Genomic DNA, 16,497 nt, shown 5'->3' with positions numbered 1-16,497 from the left:
TTATGGACATTGCAAATAAGTTGAGACAAGAGAACAATAACTTGAGGAATGAAATGCAAGATATGACTATGAGGTTATGTAAGGATATTGAAGATAGAAAGAAGAATGAAGAAGACCTGACTAGGAGACTTAATGATGCAGGAAATGAAAATCTGAGACTTTTTCATGAGAATGATATGCTAAAGATAGATCTGATTCACATGGAACATGATAAAGATGAGCTTAGGAGACAAGTTGGAATTTTGGAAAATGAGTTGATCACAACAAATTAACACAAAGAAAAATTCAAGAAAAGTTCTAAAAGGATTGATGACATGATGAAAAGATAGAAACCTGATGGAGATACAAATGGACTTGGATTTGAAATTGGAGAAAGTTACAGTACTGCAAATAATCATTATCACAGTAAATCGGTAGACAACCTAATGCTTATAAATTTAATGGGAAAATTTTTAATTGCAACAAATTTGGTGATAGAGAAAATCAGTACAGATTTGGAAATAATCAAAATACAAACTTACCCATCGGTCAATGTTCCAAATGCAACAAAGTTGGTCATATTCCAAAAAATTATAGAATGAATGTGAAATTCTATGTTTGTGGTAGATTTGGGCATTTATCTAATCAATGTAGAACACAAAACAGTAAAGGATATGGAAAGGCTATTCAGAAGAATAATGTAACTTGTTATGCATGTAACAAGATTGGACATATTGCAAAATTATGTAGAAGCAAGACTTCGCCGACAAACAATAAAGGATCTAGTTTGAAGGGAAAAGAAAAAGTAGATGAAGTAAAGAAAGAATTTTCAAAACAATGGATTAAGAAGAGAGATTAGAGAATTGATGAAACTATCTCTGGACTGATAGAATAGAGTAATCCTCTACCGGTAAGATATTCTTCATATAACTGAGGAATAATCTTTAGGGGGTATTGCACCAAGTTGAAAATCATGCATTCTACCCTCGGTTGATGGTGAGAAGATATATTTCTTCTTTACCAGCAGATGTGTTAAGTTTTCACTTATCTAATGAGCGTTTAATATCATTGATGGAAGACATTTCATTATATAACACTAGAAATCCATCATTTTTGACTCACCAAGCATTCAAACAATCAAAGAGCGCAAAACTGAGCAAGGGCATTCTAAGGAAAAGCTGCAAAGTGACTTTCAATTATTCAAAGAATTTCACCTAAGAGGTATTTATCAAATGGAAACATCTTCTTCTGTTCCTAAGTTTATTGCAAACCCTACCATTGTTGAACACATCTAGCACCCTAGACCCATGTTTAAGATTATCCCTAAGATTGCAAAGAAGGATGATTCTGATGGAGCTTTTTCAAAAATTCCAAAGGGTATCACATTTGCTGAAGACCCTAGAATCTACATACATTGCAACATAGAAGACCTAAGGACTGAGGATTTAAAGAAAATGTTTAATGAGGTTATTACCAATGAACAAGGTGTGATTAAACCTGAACATAAGATTGTGGAAGACTTAGGTTTTGTAGAAATACTGAACATTCTCGTATTTCCAAAGAAAGTCATAAGACTTGTGTTAAGAAGAGTGCATGGAGAATTCATGTGGTTAGAGTCAGTTTGCAAGATATCCAAGGAAGAAATTAAGGAAGTTACTTGTTTACCTTCAATCGGTAGTAGACTTGATAAACTAAGAAAATACCTAACAAAGGAGTTATGGAGTTAACCAGAGCCACATCTGATAGCAGATCACTTAGAGTCAATGATGTTAAGGATATAAATGTGAGATATGTGAGTATGATACTTGGATACAAAGAAACACATGCAATTAGACTAAATTTTGTTTCTAGCCTTTGTATTCATAGTGCATATGAAATGGTGAACAATAATGCTAAGATTGATGTTTGTGAATGGCTTAAAGATGAACTGATTGACAATTTGAAGAAGATTATGTTGGCATTGCATACTCTAATGGTAGTTGAAGGTGATTGAAGGTGTTGTCATTAATGGCAACCTTGCAATCTTATGGCACCGGTAGGGGCCGACACCTATAGACTCTACACTAGCAGATACTTCACTGGCAGCAACAATAATGTTTACCCACATCTCAACCAACAGGATTTTTATTATTGTATTTTGTATTTAATTGTAATATCTTTTGTAAAGCCGACATGGCATATTGTATTAGACTCATATATAAGTATGAGATCTTGAAAATCATATAGACATAGATGTATATGGATAGGATAGACATGATGAGTGAATATTAAGGCATATTTTGTAGAAAGGTTTATGGTTATTGTATGAGCTTAAACCGGTACTAAATTTGGCATAGCAGATGTTGTTTTGTAGTAGTACATTATATTGGATTCTCATAATCCATTTTGTAAGCCAGTGAGACTTCCTTTTGTATTTTGAGTAGTGAGCTCTAGGTAGTTGGCCTTCCTGCATGTGTAGGCACCACATTGTAAGTAATATCCATTCATTGGCCAGTGAGTGAGTATTGTGGGTCACAAATCCCACCGAGATTTTCCCACACCGGGTTTCCTCACCAAAAATCTTGTGTTATGGTGTGCTTTCTATGTTGTCTTTATTTTTCATTCTTACTACATTAATTCTTGTTTACCAGTACATTGTTTTGGAATGCAAAATACTTAATAAGGTCAGTATCTTTGGGACTATCATCAATCCTAACAATTGGTATAAGAGCCTGGTCCTCTATTTTCAAAATCCTAACAACTTGAGGAAAATTCTGACACCGGTACAGATGGAAAACTTGAGAAAGCAATTGGAAGCATCTCTTGCAGACTTTGATGTAGAAAAGCTGAAGAATATCAAACTTGAAGATGATCTGAGGACTACATAGGAATTCATTCAAGGACTTCAAGAAAATCTCACTATTGCTAGAAACAAAAGAAGAGAACTTCATGAAAAGATGCAAAGTGATGATGATGGAAAGGAAACTCTTAATGACCTTATGAACAAATTGAGGCAAGAAAACAGTGCTATGAGGAATGAAATGAAAGATAGGACTATGAGGTTTTGTAAAGACATTGAAGATAGAAAGAAGAATGAAGATGACTTGACTAGGAGACTCAATGATGCTGGAAATGAAAATGTAAGACTCAGTCATGAAAATGATATGTTGAAGACATATTTGATGCACATACAAAATGACAAAAACTGAACTTATGAGATAGAAGGGAATCTTGGAAAACAAGTTGGCTACTACAAATCAACACGAAGAGAAATTCAAGAAAAGTTCAGAAGAACTTGATAATATGTTGAAAAGTCATAAACCTAATGGAGACACTAATGGACTTGGATTTGAAGTTGGTGAAAGCTTTGGTAATGCAAACAATCATGATCATAGTAAACCGGTAAGACAACCTAATGCTTACAAATTTAATGGGAAATGCTTTAACTATAACAAGTATGGTCATAAAGCAAATCAGTGTAGATCTAGAAACAATTAGAACATTAATGCACCCACCGATCAATGTTCCACATGCAACAAAATTGGTCATAATTCAAAAAAATATAGAATGAATGTAAGATGTTATGTTTGTGGAAGATTTGGACTCTTATCTAATCAATGCAGAACACATACCGGCATAGGATATGGAAAGGCTATTCAGAAGAATAATGTGACTTGTTATGCTTGTAACAAGATTGGACATATTGTAAAGTTTTGTAGAAGTAAGGCATCACTGACAAATAATAAAGGACCCAATTTGAAAGGAAAAGAGAAGGTAGATAAGGTAAAGCAAGAATTTTTAAAATAGTGGATAAGACAGAGAGATTAGAATGTTGATGAGACTATTCCTTCACCAGTAGAATAGAGTATTACTCCACTGGTAGAATATTCTTCATCCAACTGAAAAGAAACCTTTTGGGGGTATGGCAACAAGTTGAAAAACATGCAAGTTTACCCTCGGTTGATGGTAAGAAGATAAAATTCTTCTTTACCAGTAGATGTGTTAAGTTTCACTTAACTGGCAGACATTTATTGTGGTTGTTGAAGGAAAACACATTATAAATCAGTGTTTTTCCCTCTTTTTCATTCAACGAGCATTCAAACTTTCAAAGAGCATGAAAATTTGAGTGAAGGAATCCATAGTGAGAAGTGAAGCAAGTTCTTTTAAGCATCCAAACCTATTAGATAGATTAAGGTATTTATCAATGGCTTCCTCCTCTGCTCCAGAATTTATTACAAACCTTATTGTTATAGAGGTAGTTAAATGCCCTAGGCCTATTTTCAAGATTATCCCCAAGGTAGCAAAACAAGATGATACCCTAGGTGCCTTTTCAAAAATCCCTAAAGGAGTTGCATATGCAGAAGACCCTATAATCTATATTCATTGCCACATTGAGGAATTAGGTTCAGAAGAAATCATGAAAATGTATAAAAATGTTATTTGTGATGAAAATGGAATTGTGAAACCCGAACATAAGGTTATAGAGACCCTTGGTTTTGTGGAAATCCTTGACATCTTGGAATTTCTTAAGGAAGTTGTAAGGATTGTGCTTAGCAGATTTCATGGTGAATTCTTTTGTCTAGACTCTATTCACAAAATCACTAAGGAAGCAGTTAGGGCAGTGACTAGCTTACCCTCCACCGGTAGCAGGCCAAACAAAACTAAGAATATTTCCAATAACATAGTGATGACATTAACTAGTGCAACCTATGATAGCAAAACCCTGAGAGTTAATGATGTGAAAGACATTAATGTTAGATTCATAAGCATGATCTTAGGATATAAGGCCACACATGCTAACCGACTGAACTTAGTTTCAAGTCTATGTATTAAAAGTTCATATGATGTGGTTAATAGTGATGCAAAGATAGATGTATGTGAATGGTTGAAGCATGAATTGATTGATAATCTGAAGAATATAAAAGGAGACAAGAAAGGTACTTTCCATTTTGGCAATCTTCTTTTATGCTTAATGTTATACCTTACAAAAGAAGTTCTCGGTATTGGCAAGGACTTTGGTTATGACTTACCGGTAGGGAAACAACTATTAGATATCTTCACCGATATGGATATAGACAAGGACAACAATATCACTGATTATTTCCAAGCATTCAAAGATAAAATGAAAACAAGGGAAAGGTTACCACAAAACATTATAGACAAATATGAAAAGGAAATTTGTTTTGTAATAAAAAAGGATGAGATATGGATGGAGGCAATTGTTCCTAGAAATGTATGGGTGACAGAGATGGGATATGAGGCTGATATAAACATCATTGAAACATATGCTAAATCCCTACTTGAAGCCCCTAGAGAACTAGAAGAAAAAGTTTTTGGTAATGCTAAGACAATAGAGAGTGGTATGCAGACATTGAAACAAAGGAAGAAAAGGGAAAAATATATAAGGAGTACCACCAAGCAGGTAAAAGAAATAAAGGAAAACATAATGAATATCAGTGGTATCAAGGAGAGTGACCTTGAAGGTTTACAACTGGAGGCTCATCTCTCACCAGTTGGTACATCATCAAAAAGTGAAATCCTTGTAGAATTCAAAAGAGTAGATGGGGAGAGAAAACCATCACTGATACCCTCTCCTACACCCAAGAAGGAAAGGAAGAAACAACAAGTAGTGAGGCCACCAGCCAAGATGTTGACACTGAAAAAGAAAAAGAAACAACAAATTATTCCACCACTTGACAACCTATTGAATGAGATAATAGATGATGGAAACTTATCCAATGTAAGCAAATTGTATGATACATTTACAAATGAGGAAAAAGAAAGTATAGAAAATAGCATCATCTTACATCTTGATATTTATAAGAAAGTGTTAATAAAGGTTGTAGATGATTTGCCTAGTGATTTATATAGGTGGTTAGATGCTAAAAGATTAGCTATTATGGAACTTGATAAGAAAATAAAAATTGAGAAGCTACATGTTGTACATCTTGTAAAATCTGTGGAAGAAATTGATGAGTTAATCAGTGAAGCAAACATAATAGTTTTTTCAAGTGGACACTAGCATGTAAGCCTAATGGCCGGTAGAGTTAATGAGATTTCAGAAGAGACAGCTGACAAATGGGACATTTTCTTTGTCGAGAAAGAGAAACAAGAAGAACTAAAAAGACCTAAAACATTCAAGGTATACCAAAACAATCGAGACAAGGGAAAAGGTAAGGTAGGTGGACTACCTAATATAAAAGTGACTAATAATCTACCACCACCTTTTAGTTACTCCACTGGTACAAACTAATAGTACACTGGCTACTGAGAATGTGGAAACACCACATGAGGACACAAAGCATGAGTTTGAAATTTTGTATACTATGAGCATAGACACTCAGGAGGTCAATATTGTAGTTGACAAGAAAATAACTATGGAAAAGAAAGATGTTGCTACTGAGCAACTGGGTGATAATGTTCAAATTGGAACACAGGCTGAAAATGTTGAGGTTGAGACACAAGTTGAACATGCAGAACATTCAGTGGATCCCCTGGTTAGTGACATGGTTACTAATACTACTAATAATACAAGCACAAAGAAACTTGTAGAGATAGAATCAAAGATACCGGCAATAGAGAATAAAGAGAAACCAATTGAGATACCGGTAGTAGACAATGCAGAGAAGCAAACACAAAAACTGGTAGTGGATAACATTGAAAAAAATCAGAAATATCGACTGACAACACTGTGAAACAGGCAGAGACACAAGCAAAGAAATAGTTTGAGTCATAGGTACACACAAAGATAGTGCCACTGACAACTACTGAGAAATCTAAACCTTTGCTAGTAGAAATGCAAACATAGACTGACCCACCAAAGGTCAAGACAAGCAAAGTGGTTACTCCCACCGGCAGCATAGAGATTGTAAAGGTAGTTGGACAAACATCCAGTACTTCATTGATTGAATTTAGACCAACCAATGTAACTGAAGTGCTCTTGGATTCAATAAAAAAAATTACAGATTGTAATGTATTGACCTATAAGGCTATAGATGACACAATACCCATTCTTAAATTGATTGCACCCAAGTGCAATGTAGATAATAAAGATTCTTTGAGTCAGTTAGACACATTGTCTAAATACATCACCCACAATATTCTGATTGTAGACCAAATAAATGAAGAAACATTTAAGGAGAAAATGGACAGGGAAAAAGAGAAACTCTTTGAAGAAACAATAAAGAAGTGCACATAACACATTGATACTCTTTTACTGGCATTGAGCACAACCATTATGGAATTTAAGGAACTATACAAAGACACTTATAAGACAAATCTTTTGACAGTGGATATTGATAAGGAAATAAACAAAGTTCAAAAGGAAACTGATGATATAGCTGATAATATCATTGGTTCATCTAAACCAATATTAGTTATTGAACAAGAAATTGCTAGATTTGAGGAATAATTGGAGAAGTTAGAGAAAGAGAAGGAAAGAATAAAGGGCAAAGCCAAAGAGCTTAAATGCAGACTCAGTCCAAAGTTATATAACCTCATCTCTCTAAGGAAAGAGATCTCTAAGGCACTAATTCAGGAACATAAGACACCAAAAGAGAAAATGCATCATCTCACTGGTACAATTCAGAGAATAGAGGCAGCTTTGAAGGATAGCAATAGGTTTACTCAGAGTTTGAACTTGGCCTTAGCAAACTTATTTCAAATTGTAACCAACTGGTTACAAGGTTTAGGCTGAAAACTACACTCATTTGACATTTTCACAACCTTTGTCATTGATTTCAAAGGGGGAGTAGTAGTACAGAGAAAAATGATTGTTAGAGGAGATCATCTGGTCAGGGGGAGCACACATTTTTGGTAAGATTTTTGGACTTCAATTTTGGGACAATTTTGGATTTTTCTCATGAGTGTTTCCATCAATGCCAATGGGGGAGATTGTTGGCATTGCACACTCTAATGGTAGTTGAAGATGATTGAAGGTGTTGTCATTAATGGCAACCTTGCAATCTTATGGCATCGGCAGGCACCGACACCGGCAGACTCTAAACTGGTAGACAGTTCACTGGCAGTGACAATAATGTTTACCGACATCTCAACCGACAGGATTTTGATTATTGTATTTTGTATTTAATTATAATATCTTTTGTAAAGCCGACATGGCATATTGTATTAGACACATATATAATTATGAGATCTTGAAAATCATATAGACATAGATGTATATGGATAGGATGGACATGATGAGCGAATATTAAGGCAAATTTTGTAGAAAGGTTTATGGTTATTGTATGAGCTTAAACCAGTATTGAATTTGGCATAGCAGATGTTGTTTTGTAGTAGTACATTATATTGGATTCTCATAATCCATTTTGTAAGTCAGCGAGACTTCCTTTTGTATTTTGAGCAGTGAGCTCTAGGCAGTTGGCCTTCCTGCATGTGCAAGAACCACACTATAAGTAATATCCATTCATTGTGCAGTGAGTGAATATTGTGGGTCACAAATCCCACTGAGGTTTTTCCCACACCAGGTTTCCTAGCCAAAAATCTTGTGTTATGGTGTGCTTTCTATGTTGTCTTTATTGTTCATTCTTACTACATTAATTCTTGTTTATCGGTACATTATTTTGGAATGCAAAATACTTAATAAGGTTAGAAATTTTGCTAACCGGTTAGATACTGATTCACCCCCCCACCTCTTAGTATCTTTGGGACTATCATCAATCCTAACAAATTAAGGGAGATAAGAAAGGTACTTTCCATTTTGGAGACCTATTAGTATTCTTGATTCTATACTTTACCAAATAGATACCCGACATAGGTCACAAAGATTTTGGTTATGACATCCCGATAGGCAAACAGATTCATGAAGCTTTCACTGGTATGGGCACTAACTGTGATAAGAACATTGCAGAGTACTTTGAAACATTTCAAACTAAGATGAGAGCAAGAGAGAGATTACCGTAGAGCATAGTTGATAAGTATGAGAAACAAATCTATTTTGTCATTAAGCGAGATGAGACTTGGATGGAAGCAGTAAGCCCTAGAACTATTTGGGTTATTGAGATGGGTTATGAGGTAGACCTACCTATTCTAGAGACATATGCAGAATCTCTACTTGATGCACCAAGGGAGCCATTTGATAAATTCTTTGGTAGTGTAGAAACAATTGAGAGTGATGTTAATTTGTTGAAGCAGAGAAAGAAAAGAGAAAAAAATATCAAAGATGCATCTAAGAAGGTTAATGAAATCAAGGAAAATGTCATGAATATCAGTGGTATATCAGCTAGTGAGCTTGAAGGACTGCAACCGGAAGCACATATTTCACTCGTTGTAACATCTTCTGATATTGATAGTGGCAAGGCTATTGAGTTTAAAAGAGTTGAAAGAGAAAACCCTCACCAGTACCCTCTCCTTCACCCAAAAGGACTAGGACACTAAGGAAGAAGCAACAAGAAGTTAGGGAACTGCAAAAGAAACTTACACTGAAAAAGAAATAGACACCGGTTACCCCCACACTAGATGATCTACTGAATGATATAACACAGGAAGGTAATTTGGAAAATGTAAACAAATTGTATAATTCTTTTAAAGATTCTGATAGAGAACCTATTGAAGAAAGCATTATTCTACATTTGGATATTTAAAAGAAAGTTTTGATTGAGGTTGTGAATGATTTACCTAATGATCTTTATTTGAGACTTGAGGCAAAAAGGCTATCTGTGATGTGTTGGCTCCAAAACCTGATTCCCTTTAATATCCTCAAATTTATATAGTATAAAACTTGGTGCACAAGGGATATCAAAGATAAAGAAATTCTCAAGACAACATATGACAAGGTTTGGATAGACCTTCTACACTTTGGGCTTCTTCAGAACCCAGGTGGGTATACCTTTGTGAATTAAATTCATGCTTTCAAACATAAACCCATAGCAAACCAATCCAGAAAACCAATGGGTTTATTCACCTTGAAATCAACTGAAAACAAAAGATAGAAATTGTATTTAACTTCAGCATTTTGATCAACAAAGAATGCAATAAACAACTCTAATTTAATACCAGTGTCTTATCCAAGGTCACAGAGTTACCTAAACTCAAATAAAACTCCTTAAACACCACATCTTTATATTTCCTGTCGATTTTGTTTCCATTAATCTTTATATATGCTTGACACATACAAGAATTCAAACATTCCAAACTAGGCTATGGTCCTCAGAATTCAAAGTTCCTCCCAAAGAAATTACTGGTATGAGTGATCTCGCGTATTTAATTTCCCTCCTAAAGAGAAAAGCCGACAAACACTTATACTAAAATTGCTTAGCAACTCCATTCAAACGAAACAACCCTGGATTATTCAGAATGAAAACAGTAAATAAAATTATGAAAGAACTTGAAGACAACACAAAGCTTTACTCAAAACCGATGATCTGTATATTGATATTCAGTTCAAGAAATGTTACAACAAATTCTGATTCTCCATTAAACTTAGAAAAGCTCAAATAGATTTCTGCAGCGTTTTCTTACAAAATTTTTGTGATCCCCTTTTCCTCTAGTCCTGGTATCCATTTATAACAACATGGATGCACAAATCTTTGGACCTTTCAAGGAGAGTTTGTTACAATTATTCCTTTTCAAAACTAGAGAGGTTACAAATTTTCCGCAAAAATAGTTATGAGCTCTTTTCAACCTCTGTAGTTTGTTCAATAGGCTATTTAGTTACAACCTCTTCTATCTTTTCAGGGGTGCTCTCCAACTATTCCAGATCATGGGTGGCATACTTAGTTTCCCACTCACCATATATCTCTTCTGTCGGCCATGAGAAATTAATCACATCATCTTTAATCTTAGTCAACCTTTTCCAAGAATTTCTTAGTTTGTTGACTTCTGAATTAAGAAAACCATAATGTAATTTAATTTTCTCTATTTCCTATATTGTTACAACAAAGAAAGAAGTATCATCAAGATCAATGATGCCTTTAACCCTTTCTGACAATTTATCTTCTATTTCCTTAAGCCATATTTGCTTATCTTTTAACTGATCCGGATTAGCAAAAATTCCTCGGAGCAATTCAAAAACTTGATCAGTGTATTCCTTTTTACACAAATTAACCTTTCTATCCACATTATCTACTTCTGATGCCAATTGCATTAAAACTTTAGCAACATCAGAAGTGGATTTGATAACAGGATTGGCTCTTGCTTCATCACAGGATACACACATGAACTCTAGATCCTGCTCCCTAGGTCTCCATCTGTCAAAAATGGGTGTCAAAATGGCCTTATCTCTCCTCATCTCATTCCATATCTCCATAATTTTTCCCACATTGTTGTAAAGCAATGAGGCATTTATCATATCTGCAAAACTGGAGATTGTGGCCCTTACCTTTTCCTCATATTTCCCTGCATATAAAGCCTGAGCTTGTTTCAGGTTTTCTAATTCTTGAGGAGTAATTTCAATCATTTGGGAGCTGGAAGGTGCTGGAGATGGTGGAAATTCAATGATAGGGCTTCTAGGCAGAGGTCTTATAGGAGAGGAGGAAATCATCAATTTTGAAGGCTCACCTTGTTGGTGCTGTCCCATCAACTGGCTTTGTAATCTAGCAATGATGCTATCTTTACCTCTCACCTCCTCCTTGGCACTATTATAGGCCTTAAAAACTATTTCCAACTTAATTTGGAGGGCCTCCTTTTCTTTATCTTCCTTCTCAGCCATTGCAACACTGAATTTTGTAGTTTCTAGTACAGTGCTAGAAGCCTCTACCACCCCTGTACTCTGTACTCTTTTTACCATCATTCCACCAATGTGACTTGACCCTGGGATGTCTTTGCCTTTCTTGCCCTCATTTCTCTTGAGGGACCACATAACTAGCGCACTATTATCCTTATTGAAGGTAAGTCCTTCCATGGGTTTGGTCTCTTTCCTTACTACATCTAACACCAGGGCATCTGCAATATCCCACTCTTCTAAGATAAGCACTCCAGCTTGTGCCACCATATCCCTTCCCTGCTTAGGGGTGATGGTTTTTAACTCCTCCATCATCTCTTTTTTTATTTCTTCCTCCACTGAGGCTGGATCTTTATTAGGCTGCTCAGCCTTTCTTGCCTCACATCTAGCATTATATCTGTCTATATGCTACTTCCAAATAAATTGCACAAATGCTTCACATGTGACAAAGTTGTTATCAGCTAAAAAGGCACTACTTGCCTTTTTTATCTCAGGATCCCACTCTTGGCCTTTAAGTTCAGTAAAGGTGATGTCCATTTTAGCATCAATTGGCTCTTCTGGTATCCCTTCCTCTACTTCATCATAAGTGTATGCGATTTCACCTAAGCTACCCAACTGCAAGAGGTATTCAGCTACTGCTTTTTCATCTCCTATATGGATAGGGGATTGGGATGGGGAATACAAAGGTGTATCTGATTGCACTTCCTTCCCCACCCTTTGCTTCTTTGGGCTATCCTGGATGTCAATAACATCTTGTGTCTTCCTCTTTCCTTTGGATGTAGAGGGCTCCCTTGTCGTAGGCACTAGCATACTGTAACCTGATTTCTTGTGCAATATGTAATCACCAAGAGGAACTGCTTCGCTGGAAGCTGACCTGCTCAAGATCATTCTAGCCTTTTCAGGGTTGCTCTTAATCACAGCTTCCCTCTTCTCCTTCATTGTTTGCATAACATCTTCAAAGCAAACAATCAAAAATTTTATTTTTTCTTCCAATGGGAAGAAGCTAGACAATGGGTCATAGCTAGCATCAAACTGATGCACAAAATCCAAGGCTTTTTAATAAGCCACCCACTTTTCCTTCCTTAATTCCTGCTCATCTAAATCAAATTCATTTCTGATGAGGTCTTCAGGAAATTGGAATTGATGAGGCCTACCTCTGCATGCTACCTTCTTCCTAAATACACCATTGAAGAAGTCCTCTGGATCAGCACACCTGGATACTGTAGTGGATAAATGGTAAGGTTTGAGGAAATCCTCAAAGCAATTCTAGCCTCCCTTTGTAATTACGAATTGGTGGGCAATGGTAGCTGCAGGGAAAATAGTCCCTTTACCTCTGCCTGTTAACTCTGCCTCTTGTAGGCCACCAATTTGTCTAAGGATCTCCGCTATTCCCACTTTTAGAGGGACTTGGTAAGGTAACAAAAATGGAGTACCCCTGAAACCAAAAAATCTGAAAACTGTGGAGACTGGATATAAGTACATGTCGCCCTAGTTATGAACAATTTTGATGTTCTCTGCGAATTCTTTTGGCCTTATGAATTCTAGAAGAACCTTGGGGATTCTTGGGTTATCAAAAAAAAGGAGAGTCCTTATTTTAGATGCAAAATATTTATCAAACTTTAGGAAACTAGCATCCTCTCTGTCCCATGACAACACAGTACTCCATAATTGTACTGGCATTTTCTCTCCTTCCTTCTCTTTAACCAGGTCTAATCCACTAGCGAAATAATCACCACCTTTGAAGAGAAAAAGGTGCATTAAGAGTGAATACCATCTGAAAGGTCTATCCACCTTTCCATTCTTTATTCCTATCTACCCTCCATGGATAGCATCGGCAATGAAAGAAGCATAATCGAATGTGATGGTAAGAGAAGGATTCAAAATCTGAACAATCATTAGCAAGTAATGATTTGGCATATCTACTTCAGCATCCTCTACTAAAACTTGACAAAGTTCCCAATACATCCCTTTAGCCCTTAGGGTAAACATGCTTAATGAGAATGGCTCTTGCGTGTTGGGTCCTACAACTGCTAACCCTCCTATTTTCAGAAAAAGTTCCTTGAGAGGCCCATTCCTAAGATGACTCCTCTGTGCACTGTAAACTTGGGCTAATGCTGTGAAATTTATAGGTTCTAGGAAATTTGTGAACTCATTAAGTCCAAATGCTGTCCTAAATTCTTCAGCATTAATTTCTACAAGAGTTTTCCCATTTACATCCTAGATGCATCTTGTTACTGGATCATAATTTAGTGCCATTTGGGTTAGCAGGTCTATATCCATGAATACCCCCGGGACTACTAGCTTCCCACAATCTAGTTCCCAGATACTATTTTGAGGAGCAGGAGAATTTCTCATCCCAAATCCAACTTTAAACAACCCCAACCCAGACAGCCCAACCTGTGGGTCTCTCAGCCAATTACCTTTGTCATACAATCCTTCTCCTATTTTCAGATGGGGAGCCCTGGGCACTAACTCCTTAACCTTAGATGCCTGATTGGTTGATAACGTTAACTATTCTAAGAAATCATCACATACGCTTCTTTCTAAGTAGTTAACCTTGCTCGAAAATTCCCTTTTAGGAGCCATTTTGAAAATGCAACAGAACGAATATCAGTCTTATACAGTCCTGTAACAGAAGAATTATCTTACTTAGAACACCACACAATAATTGCTATGAAAAAAGAGAGAACCTGATCTTTTCTTGAAGGAATGTCTTTTTCTACAACTGAACCGTCTTGCTCTGAATATGAAGGAAATAACTCTACGTCTGCTCTTTTGCCAAATCTTTCAAAAGATATCGTCACTTGGTAGTTAGGAAATCAAATATTTGTACTCAGGGCCTTAACTGTAACATTGATTCCGCATGCTCTGGCCGTCCCTTCGAAATTGAATTCATACGAGAATTCATATTTTTCACTCCAATGGGTCACAACAATCCTACAAGTGTTCCATTTTTCTCTTTCACAACTTCGCGAAGCATAACCATCGGGCAGCTTGGTCCTACGAAATGGCGCCAACCGTCCGATCAAAAGAAACTTGATCAAACATTAGATTAACTTATGGCTTTAGCCTTTTTTTGGGTCCCACTTTTTTATTGGCTGCATAATATGATGTGGCATCGAATCATTGGCTTCAAAATTCCCTTTACATTCTACTTGATACTGGCCGCATGTCTTCTTTTTTTACACTGATGCTTCCACCTTGGTGGGCCCACACTTTCTTCTTTGACCACGTGTCATCATGACACGTGGACGGTCCTTGTTCATTCTCGCTATTTCATGGGCATAAGGAGTGAGCACTTTACCCTTGCAAAATAGCACCAGCCGTTGGATCATCTTTGAAGTTGATCGGCATTTAATCCTCTGAGAAGGCTCTTAGGAGTGGTGGGCCCGCTGACTCGTCATGAACACCTAGCACCCAGTCACCTGCGGATCTGACTTGTCACTCTGTCATTCACTAGAAGGAAACCACGGGGGCCCCACTTTCATCTCAACAACCCTATAGTCCAGGTCATCATCATGACACGTAGACAGTCCTTGTTCATTCTCACTATTTCGTAGGCATAAGGAGTGAGTACTTTACCCTTGCAAAATAGCGCCAGCCATTGGATCGTCTCTGGAGTTGATCAGAATTTAGTCCTCCGAGAAGGCTCAGGAATGGTGGGTCCGATAACTTTAGAAGAAAAATACACAAGGCATAAATTTTTTGATTAATCAACATAACCCGCCTAGGCAAACAACAAGGGGGGAACACAACTTACGACCCCACGACCCATCACTGAAGTGGATAAAGTAACGACAGATTAGAAACTAGAGGGTATAAAACAAAAAGATAGGATCTAAAAACAAAAACCCTTAAACCCTTGAAGGCTAGAATGAAGCTGAAGCACTTGGAACTATACCCTATTCAAAAATTTCAACAAACTACAGCCAATTATAGGAAAAGAAAAACCCAATTTTAATCAGTGATAACATGATGGAACTGGACAATAAATTGAAAGTTGAAGCACTTTTGGTTGTACATCCGGTAAACTCCAAGGAAGAGATAGATGAGCTTATATTTGAAGTAAACTAGTCTATATTTGTAAGTGGACACTAGCAATTAAGCCTGATGGTTGGAAGGGTTAAGGAAATTGCAGATGAGACTACAGATAAATGGGACATATTTTTTGTTGAGAAGAAAAATCAAGAGGAAATAAATAGACCGAAAGTGGAAAAGACATTCAAGGTATATCAGAAAGATAAGGAAAAAGATAAAGTAGGTTGTGTACTTGCTATAAAAGTAATAGATAACATCCCTCCATCGGCTCAAGACACCCCTCCATTAACTTCAACATCACCGTTACTTATAGCTAATCCACCCAATATGGTTACCAAAGGTATAACTCATGATGATACTAACCCAGAGTCTGAAATACTCTCTACAATGAATGTGGATACACATGATATAAACATTGTTGTGGATAAAGACACTACAGAGGTTAAGGCAGATATTGTTAAGGACAACAAGATCTCTAAGATACTGGTACACACTGTTGACTCTTAGAAAACTGGGATGTTGTCTCATGCTAAGCAACCAGAGACTGAGAAACAATCTGAGGTAGAGGTTCATGTTGAGTCTAGAAAACTAATAGTTGTAGAGGTTCTTAATCAAACTGAGAAACCATGAAAGGTAGAGGTACAGACACAGACATATCCACTAGAAGAAAATGTAAGTAAAGTAGAAGCATCTGATGGAAATAAAGAGGATATAGTGAAGGTAATTGGACAAACATCTATTGAGAAGAAACCCATAGCAAAACTAAGCACATCTATAGGTGAATTCAGACCTATGAACATAACAGAGGTTCTATTGGATTC

Source organism: Cryptomeria japonica, chromosome 4 (genome assembly GCF_030272615.1).
Source record: "Cryptomeria japonica chromosome 4, Sugi_1.0, whole genome shotgun sequence".
Classification (NCBI taxonomy): domain Eukaryota; kingdom Viridiplantae; phylum Streptophyta; class Pinopsida; order Cupressales; family Cupressaceae; genus Cryptomeria; species Cryptomeria japonica.
Note: the sequence above shows the minus strand (reverse complement) of the source record.